Here is a 12,976-nt window from a genome sequence, read left to right as displayed (position 1 = left end):
GTATAGCAATTTACTCGACAAATATCATTTTGTCGCTATAGCTGTTGAATCGGGTAGTTCATGGGGTCCCGAAGGCCTTAACTTTATAAAAGAAATTGGTCACCACATTCGTTTATCGTCAGGAGATGCTAGAGCAACCTCGTTTCTACTGCAACGCATCAGCATGGCAGTATAAAGAGGGAACGTTGCATCAGTTTTGGGAACGCTACCCTCTGGTAAGGAACTGGAGGAGATCTATTGTTTGTAATCTCGGCGAAGGTTTGAGGATGGTGTTGCGAGGCTTATCGCAATAACGTGTATTAGTGGATAATTATATTTTGATAACCTGTAAAATGTAAATTGTGCACTGTTCAAGGAATGTAATATTTTGTAGTTTTGCCAGCGGACTTAATGCAAAATGGGATCTTATTGTTGTCTAATTTCTAATTTTAATTAACTTTGAATGTTACAAATTTGAATGAGGCCGTCGCTTTTAACAATATTTGATTGTTAAATTTCAATAATTTGAATAAAATTGTAACAATTGCATTAAATAAATTTACTAAACAAGTAAACAATATATATATATATATATATATATATATATATATATATATATATATATATATATATATACAAGGTTATCATAAAATAAGTATCGCTGTTCAGAGAACTCTGGTGACGTAACCACTCAATAGAATACAACCAAACTTGGTAGGAGCATCTTTGGGAACATGCAGAAACGATTGGTGTAGAAAACAATAGTTCCACTTTTCGCCAAAAGAGGTAATTGTAGCGCTGTACAACGCCACGTAAATCCAGCGTGGAAGAAAAACGACATAGTGATGCTAAATAATAAGAAAGACTGTAATTACCTTTCCAGGTTCTTACTCACGCCTGCATGTGTTTCAATGATATGGGTTTCAGGGCCACAATATGCAGAAGTGATTTGATGGTGATCCGAGGTTTGCTTCTTTTTTCTTCACACACTCTTTGCCTTGTGCTCCAGGAGTTCCGGGTTCTATTTCCAGAGAAGACACACATGCTTTTTAAGATGCTATCTGTATCAATTACAACTCTTCCGTCGGCTTTCTTTAGTTATTAAGCATGAAGTTGCTAGCCTTCCTTAATGTTCTTATTTTTACTCTTATCTTCAATTTCCTTAATTTTAGCATTCAAAGAATCGCGTTTCTTTCTTCTAAAAGTTTTGAAAGTTCCCCCCTAAAATCTACGAAATTTTATGTAGTTATTTCAGTCGGATTTTGTAACCAACATAATTTTGCCTCTTTTCTCTTCTCTGCTAGTGCTTACCTGGTTGAACCGTGGTTTGTTCCTACATATTTCTGCGTATCCCAATTTTTCTGTTCCTGAAATGTTAATGCTATCTCTAATTTCAATCCAAGTATCCAAAACGCTAGTGCACTCCGAATCTTCTAAAGCCGAGAATTTATTCGAAACTTCAATCTGTTTTTCCTCTCTCACCTGGCTCTCTTCTAATTTCTTTTAAATAAAATTTCTCTGTTTTCAGACATTGAATATTTTCTTTGTTGAACGATTACCTCTCTCTTATTATCGGTGCTACCAGGTAGTGATCAATGCCACAGTAATCTCCTTTAAACGAACAAACATCAGTATTGTTAGACTACCTTCTTCTATCTAATAAAACGTGATCAATTTGATAATGTGTTTTTCCACCTAGTGAGGTTTACGTATGAACGTCGCCATGTGGGAATTTTGTACTCTTCCCATATGTGGGTTTTGGATGTTGCAAAGTTCATGAGTCTAACATCCTTGTCATTACCGTCCTTACGAAGGCTTTCATTCACTATAATCCGTTTGGAAATATTCTCTCATCCTACCTTCGCATTCAAATCCCCTAATATAATTTGTATATAGTATCGCTGGAGTTGGTAAAATATTTGTTGCACTTCTTCGTGAAAACTTCTTTTGTGTCGTCATCCTTATCTTCTGTTGGGGCATGTACATTTAAAACAATAATATCACCTCACCAACCCTTAAGAGTCATAAACGAAAGTCTATCATTAACAAATTCAATCCGGCTAATCTCTTATATTAATCGTTTGTGAACGAAAAATTCTGTATCTAATTGGTAATTTTATTTGCTTCGTAATAAAAGAACGTAAAATTTCCGGACTTGACAGTTCCATTTCCTTCCAATCCAACTTCCTAAACTCCTACTAGGTCCATCATGTATTTTCCTAACTCACTCGTTACGGATTTGAACGCATCTTCCCTATAAAGTCTTCTAATATTCCACATCTCATGTCCATTTTAATTTGCTGAGGTCGTGCCAAGTTATCAGTCCTGGTTCGAGGCTGATGGTCAGATGGCTGTAGGTGAGGAGCAGTCGGATCGGTGTAACGGTTAATCAAAGTTTGAAGGCATTGCGTTGTTGTTCCATCCAGAAACAGGAGTGAAAGCTTCTTGGAAAAAGTAGCAAAATAATTCGCCTTGTCGATGTCAGTATTAAGCGCTTGATGGTTGTGAATAAGAGGATATGGTGTACGAGACGTTTTGTCAGTAAGTTGATTGTATTTATGCCGAAATTTGCTGGAGTATTACACATTAGAATCCACTATCTTTTTGTAGATTGCAATGTAGTTGTGTACTATTCGGAGATATTGGCATGGAAGCGTAGTGCCTCCAAGTTGCCTCTGATTCGGTATTCAAGATAAGCTTGGCGTGAAGCAGAAATAAGTGCAAGTTATCTTGATGGCAAAATAGGTTTATGCGATTGTACATGAGTAGAAGGAATGAATTGTTTCGCTGCATCTTGAACTGCTGCATTAAGGTTCGTAATGACTTGTCCAAGACTGTGCTGCGAGGCAGGTGTGGTGACTGTGCTAGTGTCGTGGTCGATTGTTGAACGGTATTGATCCCATTTAGCCTTATGACAGAGATAAATTTTCACAGCAGGTGAGGGATTTGATGACTTCACTGTACATTGTATTCCAGTTTAATAGGAATATGATCGCTGTCGATTGAATCCAGTACAGTAATATTGATAAGAGGAGATAGAAAAGACGAGATTATTACTACGTCAGACGTTGTGTTGCTAGCTGGTCTCGTATGTTAAGGCAAGATGTGAAATTCTACTGTAGTGGAAGTTTGTATAAAATCAAGAAATTACTGTTTGTCGCGGTGTGTTCCCCTATGGAAATTCACGTGTGCCATGGTAATACAATGCCGAGATTGTGTATCAACGAAAGTAGATAGTAGTATTGTATGCAGGCAGATTGGAACTTTGAGGCATGGTAACAGTGCAGTATGGTAGACGAGTGCTAATGCCGATAGCTGTACCGCCGTAAGATGTGGTCCGGAGTATCATGACGTAGTTAGTTATATTTGGTATGTGACACTCTAGGTAAGGAGCCAGATAAATTTCATTGAGTACGAAGAGTGAGTATTCTTCCTATAATAACTGCGTGAAGAGTACTTGATATGTCAACAATGAGTGGATGTTCATAAATAAGAAGCTAGAAGCTATTACAGAAAAACAGGAAAATGCAAATGAAATCTACCATATTAAACGTAGACGTCGATAGCTTGGCATGTAGCTGAAGATTAAACAGGATTTTAGCTGCATGAATGATTTCATTGAGAATTTGCGTGCGAGAAAATTGGTGGGTGTTCTGTAAACTAATCGTGAGGAAGCGGAGCAGATCTTCAACAGAAACAGGATGAAGTAAAGAATTAGCAGGTGGAGTGGGACGGTAAGCAGTCCTCATGGGTGAAATAAATTCTGGTTTTCAAAGTTCAGTTTGTGGATTAGCTTTACATCTGTAACTATATATTGGATTTTTCTCAGGACATGTACTACCCTGTGGTGGTGATTTTTGATGGGGGCAATCCTTCGTAGCATGTTGTGATAAACAATAGCCACATTTAATATAATTAGTACAATCGGATTTGGGATGTTCATTATGCAGTTGACATCGCTGACATGATAACGGGAGATTAGGTGTACAAGAGGGTTTAACTCCTTAACGTCGTCGATAAATATAAGCTCCATTGGACAAAAGTTCGTCTATTAACTGTGGCTGATCGGTGAGTACCCGTACAAGATATGTTCCACCGTTATTGTTCTTTACCGGGATACTCGCCTTACAGGAAGTTCTTCCTGATGTAATTTCAAATAGATTTCCTCATCGGTGAAATCTGGTTCCCCTCTTCGTATAACAACGGGTAGCATTGGCAATAGCCTACGAGGAGGAGAAGTTTTGCTTTCACTTGGAGTTAGTGTGGATAGTCTAGCCTTTGATACAAAGAGCTCAAAAGTGGCCTTGTTTTGCCAAATTTAAGTTCGGAGACTTTAGTATACTGCCTCTGCGAGTTTTGACGATTTCGCGTATCACAGGAAGAGACATATATTTAATCAACTGCTGAAAAACTTCTCAAACGGTGCTATATTCTGATCATAATCTGTCAGCAGGAAGTTATAGATAGGCTCTAGTTTGTGATGTGTGTTGGGATTGTCGACTGACTTATATGTCCAATCCATGATATTGCTTATAATTGGATCAATGATAGATGTAACTTGCTATATCTTCGGATGTATAGATTGTTCTCCATCCGAGAGAGATCAAGAGCGAATGCACTGTCCTTTAGTGAAACAATCAGCCGGAAGCCTAGCAAAAACATGGGTGTTAAGTCCTGACAATAGTGTTCCGGTAACAATCCGGGGTTGAGTCTTCTGCTGACCGTTGGGCCTATATTAGCTGAAGTTTTGTTGAAAGAGATGCGATGAGCCTGAAGCGTTAGCAAGATCCGTTACGGTGAGTAAGGAGTCTAGGTCCGAAGCCCAAATGAAGATTTAAGTAAAAGGAAGGAAGATAGATGACGTTAAAAAACAAATGCCCTCTGAAAGTGAAAACTATCGTTAATTCCCTACACAAGAGAGGCTAGGCTTCTTGGTTAAGTGATGAACTCGCAAAAGTATTCTTGAATTAAGATGAAAATACTGTATTTACAAGTTATATGAGAGAACATAATTGTTATTCCTTTAATGCAAGTGAAAACTGAGCGTTCAAACGTATGATCTATTTTGTAACATATTCTAAATTACTTTGTGATTAATAATTCAATAGAAAATGAATCATTGAAGAAGAATATGAGTGTATTAATTTGGACCATGAAATGTTATGCTATATAACGCATGGCGTAATATAGTCTTTACAGGAATATTTGATGCACTATTCGTAGTATACAAAAATAATCATAGCTTGAAATCGAAGAAAGGAGACATTAATATTGTCAAAAGTTATTAGTAGAGAAAACTGTATAATTTATAATTTTAATACCAGGCGCATGCAGAAAGTAAGTTTCCCACGCGTTCCATAGCTAGGAAACCGTATGTTGCGCGAAGCTACAGCGTGTACGTGAGAGAGTAATGTTCTAACATGACACATGCACCAGCGGAACTTCCTTAGTGTCCTCAGTAGCGTCGTGGCAGTGGTTCAAAATGGACGTTCCTATTTCAGCTCCCGCCGCGTCTGAAGTGGGATCAGTGATAAAGTTTTTCAATGCACAGGGCATAGCACTGATTGAAATCCATCCTAGTTTGTAGGGTACGACATCTACAATGTCATTGTTCATCTTAGCGAGCCGGAAAGCTATGAATTCGACAGTGATATTGGTTATTTGATCATATTTATGTCTCCCAGTCCTCCAAGTTGCGGATCTGAATTTGGATTTAATCAGCATGAGATGCGTCACTGTTAATCTCAGCGACTCGAAAAATTATAGATTCGCCACTAACACCGGTCATTTTTCGTTCTTTTTGAAATGTCGCTCCTCCTTAATCTCTTAAGTTAAACCGTCAAAGTGATATAACACAAACCATAACAGATTTGAAGTTCATCTAGATTGAAAAATTTGATCGAGATTGGTTTGGTGGTTCAAGAGTCATTAAGTTTAATTTTTATATATCTCCCTCTCTCATTCCCCTCCCCAAGTTCTCCCGTGAAAGGGAAATGATAAAAATCATCTCAGGTCCGAACCTCACCTATGTTAAAATTGTGATCGAGATTCATCCTTTGTTTCATGAGTTATAAAGTTTTATTTATTCATTTTAACTCCATCCCTCCCCTCACCCGCAACTAATATCATCAAAGTAAATAGATAAATAGCATCTTATGCCCGAACCTCATTTATGTTGAAAAATTTAATCGAGATCGGTTTGGTGGCGCACAAGTCATGAAGTCACAAAGACATTCACTTTCATTTTCATTATTTTTACATATACGTCCGTCTCCCCGGCCCCTACGTTCCAGTGATAAACTGAAATGATAAAAGTTGTCCCAGATTCAAACATTATGTATGTTGAAAGTTTGACAGAAATGGTTCAAGAGTTATTACGTTCTATTCATTTTTATATATCAACCCTAATCCCCTCTTTCACCTCCTTAAATTCTGCCGTTAAAATGAAATGATAAAAAAGCTTCCCAAGACCGAACCTTATCAATATTGAGAATTTGAATAGAGATTGGTAGGCTGGTTCAAGAGATTAGGAGCCACAAACATACTTACTTTCAATTTTATAATATACGTTATTATTATTATTATTATTATTATTATTATTATTATTATTATTATTATTATTATTATTATTATGTGCTTACTTTTGAACTTGCACGGCGAAATCACTGTAAAATATGTTTTATTTCTCTATTATTACCCGGATTGTATATTTATTCTTTATTAGTGGGCACTATTTTCTCTCTAGGCCGTAGAATAAATGAATTTCGTTGTGCACTTTGGTGCAAATAACGTTACAGGAAGAAGTCGGTTGCCTCAAAGAGGGCTAAAGTAAGTAATCTTTGACTTGTAATTTCAGAGAGCAGGACAGTGTAGGGGTAACTTAATCATCTTATGAATAATACAGCTATCTAACACAGGTTCAAATCCTGTTCATGCCAAAGTTAATTCTTTTTCCACAGTCATTGAGAAGACTCGACTTATTATACTGGACAAGCAATAGTAAGAATGTGGAAGCAAACACCTATATCATGATAGAAACCATTTAGGAATGTTGGTTGGGAAAGGGCAAGAGAATTACCATTACATTCCAAAGGCATCATTGATCGACAGTATATTTTGGTTGGGAAAGGGCAAGGGAATTACCATTACATTCCAAAGGCATCATTGATCGACAGTATACATTTTTCATGTTATCGTTCTGAAAAAGAAACACTACACCATTTGTTAAACAAAGTTTGGCTAAAGGTATAAGCGGTGTAGTTGTAGCCCGCCAGGCTTGCAAATGGAAAATCTTGCTTCCATCCCCCATTAGTTTGCATTATCTTTTAGCATACAATAATGGCTGCAAACAGAGATTCATCTTCTGATGGAGAACTTACAAAGTATCACTGGCGATAATTCGAGTAAACAGTGTGTGCGTTCTACATCATACACTGCAACGATAAGTATTTTTCATATTTATATTCGTCCCTCTCACCCTGTTTTTTGACGTTTCCCTATCCTGTCTTTGCATCTTTCACTTCTCCCCCACTTTTTCCTTCATACACGCACGCACTTCATGTTCCAAAGTTAAAACGGAGCAAGAGAGTGATATACCTGGTCTGGAGAATCTAATTAACTGGGAACTTCGGTGTTGTGTTTTTCGTGGTCCGGCAATAACATTCCCAGTCCTGGTCACCTCTGACCGAAATAGTGTTTAAGCACAAGGGAGTAAAAAAAATTCTTTTTTGTACTCTCGGTTACCGAGTCTCAGTCGAATTACTGGGTAATACGGATTTGAATCCTCAACCCAGTGGTGGTATACAACTCAACCAACATCATCCGACTGACACAATGATCCGTTTAAGCTTTTAGCATGTTCATTCTATCTGCGAAAATTATGTTATATCCAGAACAGATGAAATCAATGCTGGATGTTCGTAACAGATACACTTCGGAAAAGACTAGAAAATGGTAATCCCTTTTGTTATTTGAAAACAATTTTTTTTTATACTAGTTCGACACAAAATTTGTTTCCATCCTATAATTCAATGTTTCATTCACTTTGAAATTTGAAACATGCTATGTCTATGAGGAGCATAAACTTTCGAATATTTGAAATTTTTCATTAAGATATAGTTTGTACTTTTGATACAGGGTTTCTGATAGAAATTTGGCAGTAAAATAGCAGTCTTCAATTTTCTCTTTCTTTCTTTCTTTTTCTTTTCGTTTCCTTCTCTTTGTGTTTTGTTCAGTTTGCATTAGTAGCCTGAAATGGAGGATATGACCAACGTTATCTACTGGGTACATTAGAATGTATTTTGGATCAGTGCGTCCAAGGAACACTACCGAATTTGGAATCGGACCACGCGGAAACAATGCATGTGCGTTAAACTTTTGACATTATCCTAGATGTATCTCGGAGATATACATTTCTACTGAAAATTGAGTATTCTATCCATTGTGAAAGTGACATAATGAATGTTTAAAGCATTATATATATATATATATATATATATATATATATATATATATATATGAATTCTTCTGAAAAATATGTAAAAGTAAGCGTTATTTCTATATTACTGTTGGATTTCTGGAAACGGAACTTTATAGTGTTAGATTCTTTTCTTACTACGTTTGAATTCCACAGTTTTATCTGTGCTTCCTTTCCTTTTTCTTCTTCTCCTCTCCTCTTCTCTCTCTCTCTGCCTCATTTCTGAATCTGTGTAATAGATATCCATTGGTTTCAATTTTTCATTGACTGTGTTTCACTTTCTTCCTACATCAACTTATGAATCCTGTTTGGTCTCGGTTTTGTTATATCATTTTATCGAAACTAATACAAGTGTAGTTTGAAATCAGAATTGCGCTCATGTTTTTAACTAATTTTAGTATGGGAGAGAAGAAGGAAGGAGAGAGAGGGAGTCACTTTACCTAAGACATTTATGGGATAAGTTGGTGCATATTGGGTGACCTAACTGAGCGGCGTTAGCTGTCGCAATTTTTTTCGATACGGAATGTACAATGATTCTACTATAGTCCCACGGTAGTTTCTAGAATATTGACATTATCTGAAGAAAAATATTTTAAAAGGAATGTGATTATATGGTGGAACGCTCGGTGAAATTCTCAGTTTTCTTAATAGGCGAAGCCATCAGTTCTCGGAATCAATCGTACTATCAACACAAAGTGTGAACTTGTCAGATCTGATGAGATGTATTATTACTTTCCAAACTTATTTCGGAATGTATACCCTCACACGTCTTGCAAGGAATTTTCAACCACGATATGAATGACCTCACAAGGAATGGAAGAATCGAATCAAACCGAAAATTTTCATTTTTGCAACACAATTTAAGAATCTGACAATTCTAGCGTTCCTGTTGTACGCCACCAAATTATATACAAAAACAAAGTTCACGATTATATCCTGTCAGATGATAGCCTATAACATACAAAAGACATAGTCCGTTCAATTTGACCCCTTTGAACTTCGAGATTTATCACACAGATTATACCGGTCTTCTTAAGTCTTGCAACTATGTATTTCTAATACATTGTCCTAACAGCAGAGAAAATAATTGTTTGCAGCAGAGCTAAAATTGTATCTCAAAAGGTAACGCATGATGTCACACCGTCCTCTATTGCCTATCTTTGCTCATTGTATTTTTTTTCAAAAAGTGAATGAACGCCACAGATATTTATTGGAATTTGGGGTCAATGTCCCCGAATTCCCCCTCATTTTTACCCTTGGTTGGCAGAGATGCATTCAACATGTAATAGTGAAAGTGTAAATTTATCCATTTTCTTCCTGTCCTAAATCCTTGAAATTGATTCTAAATCATCTTTCAATTTTTAACCTTTTAGTCACACACGTTCGTAGTGATATTTATTTATTATACCTCTTTTGCATTTTATTCTCAATTTTCGATTCACTTATTTCTATTACAAATGGAACCTTCATTTGTCGTCGAATCTTTCTTGTTGACATTCGTACACCAATACAAGAAGTGAGTATAATTTACAACATAAGGAGTTGCTTTATTGTTGAATTGATCTGATTTCATATGTAATATTATAATTGTACTTAGTGACGCACAATTACAAAGCTGCAAAAATCAAGAAAAAACAAGACAACTCCAGGAATAAGTGAGAAATACGTGATTTCAACATGAGATGATGCAACTATCCTCATGGAATAGCTCAGCACAATCATGTTATTTTCTTGAAAAGAGAGTTAGAGATCGTTTCATAAATTACAATACATTCGTATACTTGTTCGCTCGGAGCAGCAGTTCGTGCTATACCTCTTGATCTATTATTTTTGCATCTACATAAAAGGTAGAGTTGCAGTTTTCCATCTTAAAGAGGTTTCATTCGAGCACTAAGTTGTATCAGTGTGAGGATAGTTTAGAAACAAAAAGTTTTTACCTTGCATTACTGAGAATATTTTTTTTTGTTTTATTCAGTTTCAGGGTCATACAATTTCACGTGTACATAATATTGGAATTCTTACTACGTTGTACTGTCTTCATAAATCCTATCATATTTGCGTACTGTTTCTGTTGGTATTGTAGTTCGTTAGCAAGAAATTGAAGGTTTTAATTCAGCTCATACACATGGAAATAGAAATTGACCTCAATCACATTGTTGAATTCATATTGATTTTTTGAGTCATAATACTTACATATGATTATGTTTAGAAATTAGAAATTCTGTCCAGACTATTGTTATTCTATCTAGACTGCTCTTAACAGTCGAAGCTATGTAAGTGTACGTTAATAAGCACTTGAAAAATTGCATATGTAATTCAATTCAACAATAATTTTTCATTTATAATTTGTGTTAGTTCACGAATTAGTGTGTTAACCATTATTGGTAATGATGTTATTGTTAGTTACTACTTAGAAAAGAATTGAGGTTGGTCGGGTTAGTTCACAGACGGGATACGTATATGTGTAGAATAAATCAACAGTCTGTTGCTTTAGAATAGAACATTAATTATGACAAAGAGTCAAGCTGTTGTCCTGAGTATTATACTCGAACATTTTGCAAATCTCTTTTACCGATGTAAGTTAAATGAAAACACAAAAAGCTGGAATTAAAACTTAACTTTGCGGACTCATTTGTCAGCAAAGGTTTTAAAAATGTCCTCAAAAAGATAGCTTTGAAGGTAACTTATGCTCTATGGATATGATCCTAAGGTTGGTGAATCGTTTTGTCCCGTTAAGTTAATGAGACATTTTGTATGAACTATAGTTTGTTATAATTCCTTTTCTTGCCCTATAAGTGCAAATAAATAATTCCCCAATTTTCCGTCTCCTGATTAGGCGCCCAGGCACAAGCCCAGTTTTCACCCCTTAGTACTATAAACGGTTGTTATGGATTGAGCACCTTTAAATGTAGAGAGGAACATGTGATAGTTGTAATATGTGATACCTGACCAGAGTAGTTAAAGGTTAAGAATAATTTGTGCACTGCATAATAATGCATCTAATGCGACACATGTTTGTGCATCATTGCTATCGCTGTTTTATGCATTTTTGAAATTTATGGTGATAGTGAAGGATTTCATTGTCACTCTTAAATTTAATAAATTATTATTATATTGTGCATTGATGTACGACATTAATATCAAATATCTAATACCTTTATCATTCCGATTGTTACTGTTTGTAGCAAGTTTGAATTATTTTAAACTTTTAGAGCTTAAGATTTGTACACTGTACAATGTTTTTGGTTCTCATACTTGATCTCTTATCACTGACCTTCTCGTTTAACTATAGCGACTGCAATAGCAAACCGCAAAAGAAAAACTTCGCGAACTTATCCTTTTACTTCGAAACGGTAAGTGTGGGAATTGCATGCAGAACAACAAAAGTTCAACATAACATTTTGTCTATCGATTACTGACTGAGTACCTTTTTACGTTTTTAAAAGTTCAGTTCCTAACATTAATATATCCCCAACATAAGTAGAAAATCCATTATCACATGTATACATAGCTCTTATAGATCTTAGTCATGTGACTTTCTTTTTTATCTGTCAGTCTCCTCAATAGACACAAAGTGTATTTTCTTTAGAAACGTCTTCTTTAGAACATAAAAAGCAGGCACGTATTTATCGTACTTCAGCGTTTAAGAAAAGCCAAGAACATCGTACTTTTCAGAAGCACTTTGCGACAAATGAAGATACTGGAAGCTTCATACTTGCCATAAAGCTGTAGTATTCATAAGAGTTCTGTATTGCTTTGCGAATGAGATATTCATTTAAGTTTGTATAAAATCATACCTGTTGTGGCAGTAAAATACATTATATCACACTTTAAAATGTATTTGTATTAAACAGTATCTTTGTGAAAGTAAGAGAATTTACTGTTTCGGTAATGAGATATCTTACACAAGACGTAGCTGTGTTTCAATTAGAATTGTATCTATAGTTTTTGAATCAATTCCTAATCCCCCTTTAAGATAAACTTATATTTTACATAATCTTTGCGGAAGTAAGATAATTGAATGTTTCAGTAAAGAGGAATTTTACTCGAGAGAAATGTGTTCTAAACAGAATGTATGTATAGTTATTGAATTCTTCAAAGATAATTTTTATGTATACATAATTATCCTGTTCAAAAATAACTATAAACCAAAGATGAAACCTGTTGTAGAATTATATTTTATATGAATTAATTATAATTCATATAAAATTATTGAATATAAAATAATTCATATAAAGTATTATAATTCATTACTGTATTCATTACGTGCTAATTATTTTTATACTTTTTGATATTATTTTTAATCTTCCCTTTACTCAAGTTACTTCATTTCATGATGGTTTCCAGCGGGGACATGAGGTTATACTCTTCTTTATTTTGGCAATCCAAGAGCAGGTACTGATATTAGCACAAGCAACGAAATTCATCTCAGCTTGTAATGGTGCAAATTTAAAATGAAATTTCATGTCAGGCGGTTGGCTTAGAAAGTGGACAAAAAGTCGCAAAATTTTCTGCAATTAT

At 35.3% G+C, this 12,976-nt stretch overlaps 1 protein-coding gene across 5 annotated transcripts in view; it reads right to left on the bottom strand.

The window, feature by feature from the left end:
- Positions 1-12,976, bottom strand: part of LOC145683431 (uncharacterized) — a 479,291-nt gene that overhangs the window by 47,985 nt on the left and 418,330 nt on the right. The window lies entirely within an intron of this gene.

Source organism: Thermobia domestica, chromosome 4 (genome assembly GCF_964235325.1).
Source record: "Thermobia domestica chromosome 4, izTheDome1.hap1.1, whole genome shotgun sequence".
Taxonomy (NCBI): Eukaryota; Metazoa; Arthropoda; class Insecta; order Zygentoma; family Lepismatidae; genus Thermobia; species Thermobia domestica.
Note: the sequence above shows the minus strand (reverse complement) of the source record. Positions and strands in the feature narration are given on the sequence as shown.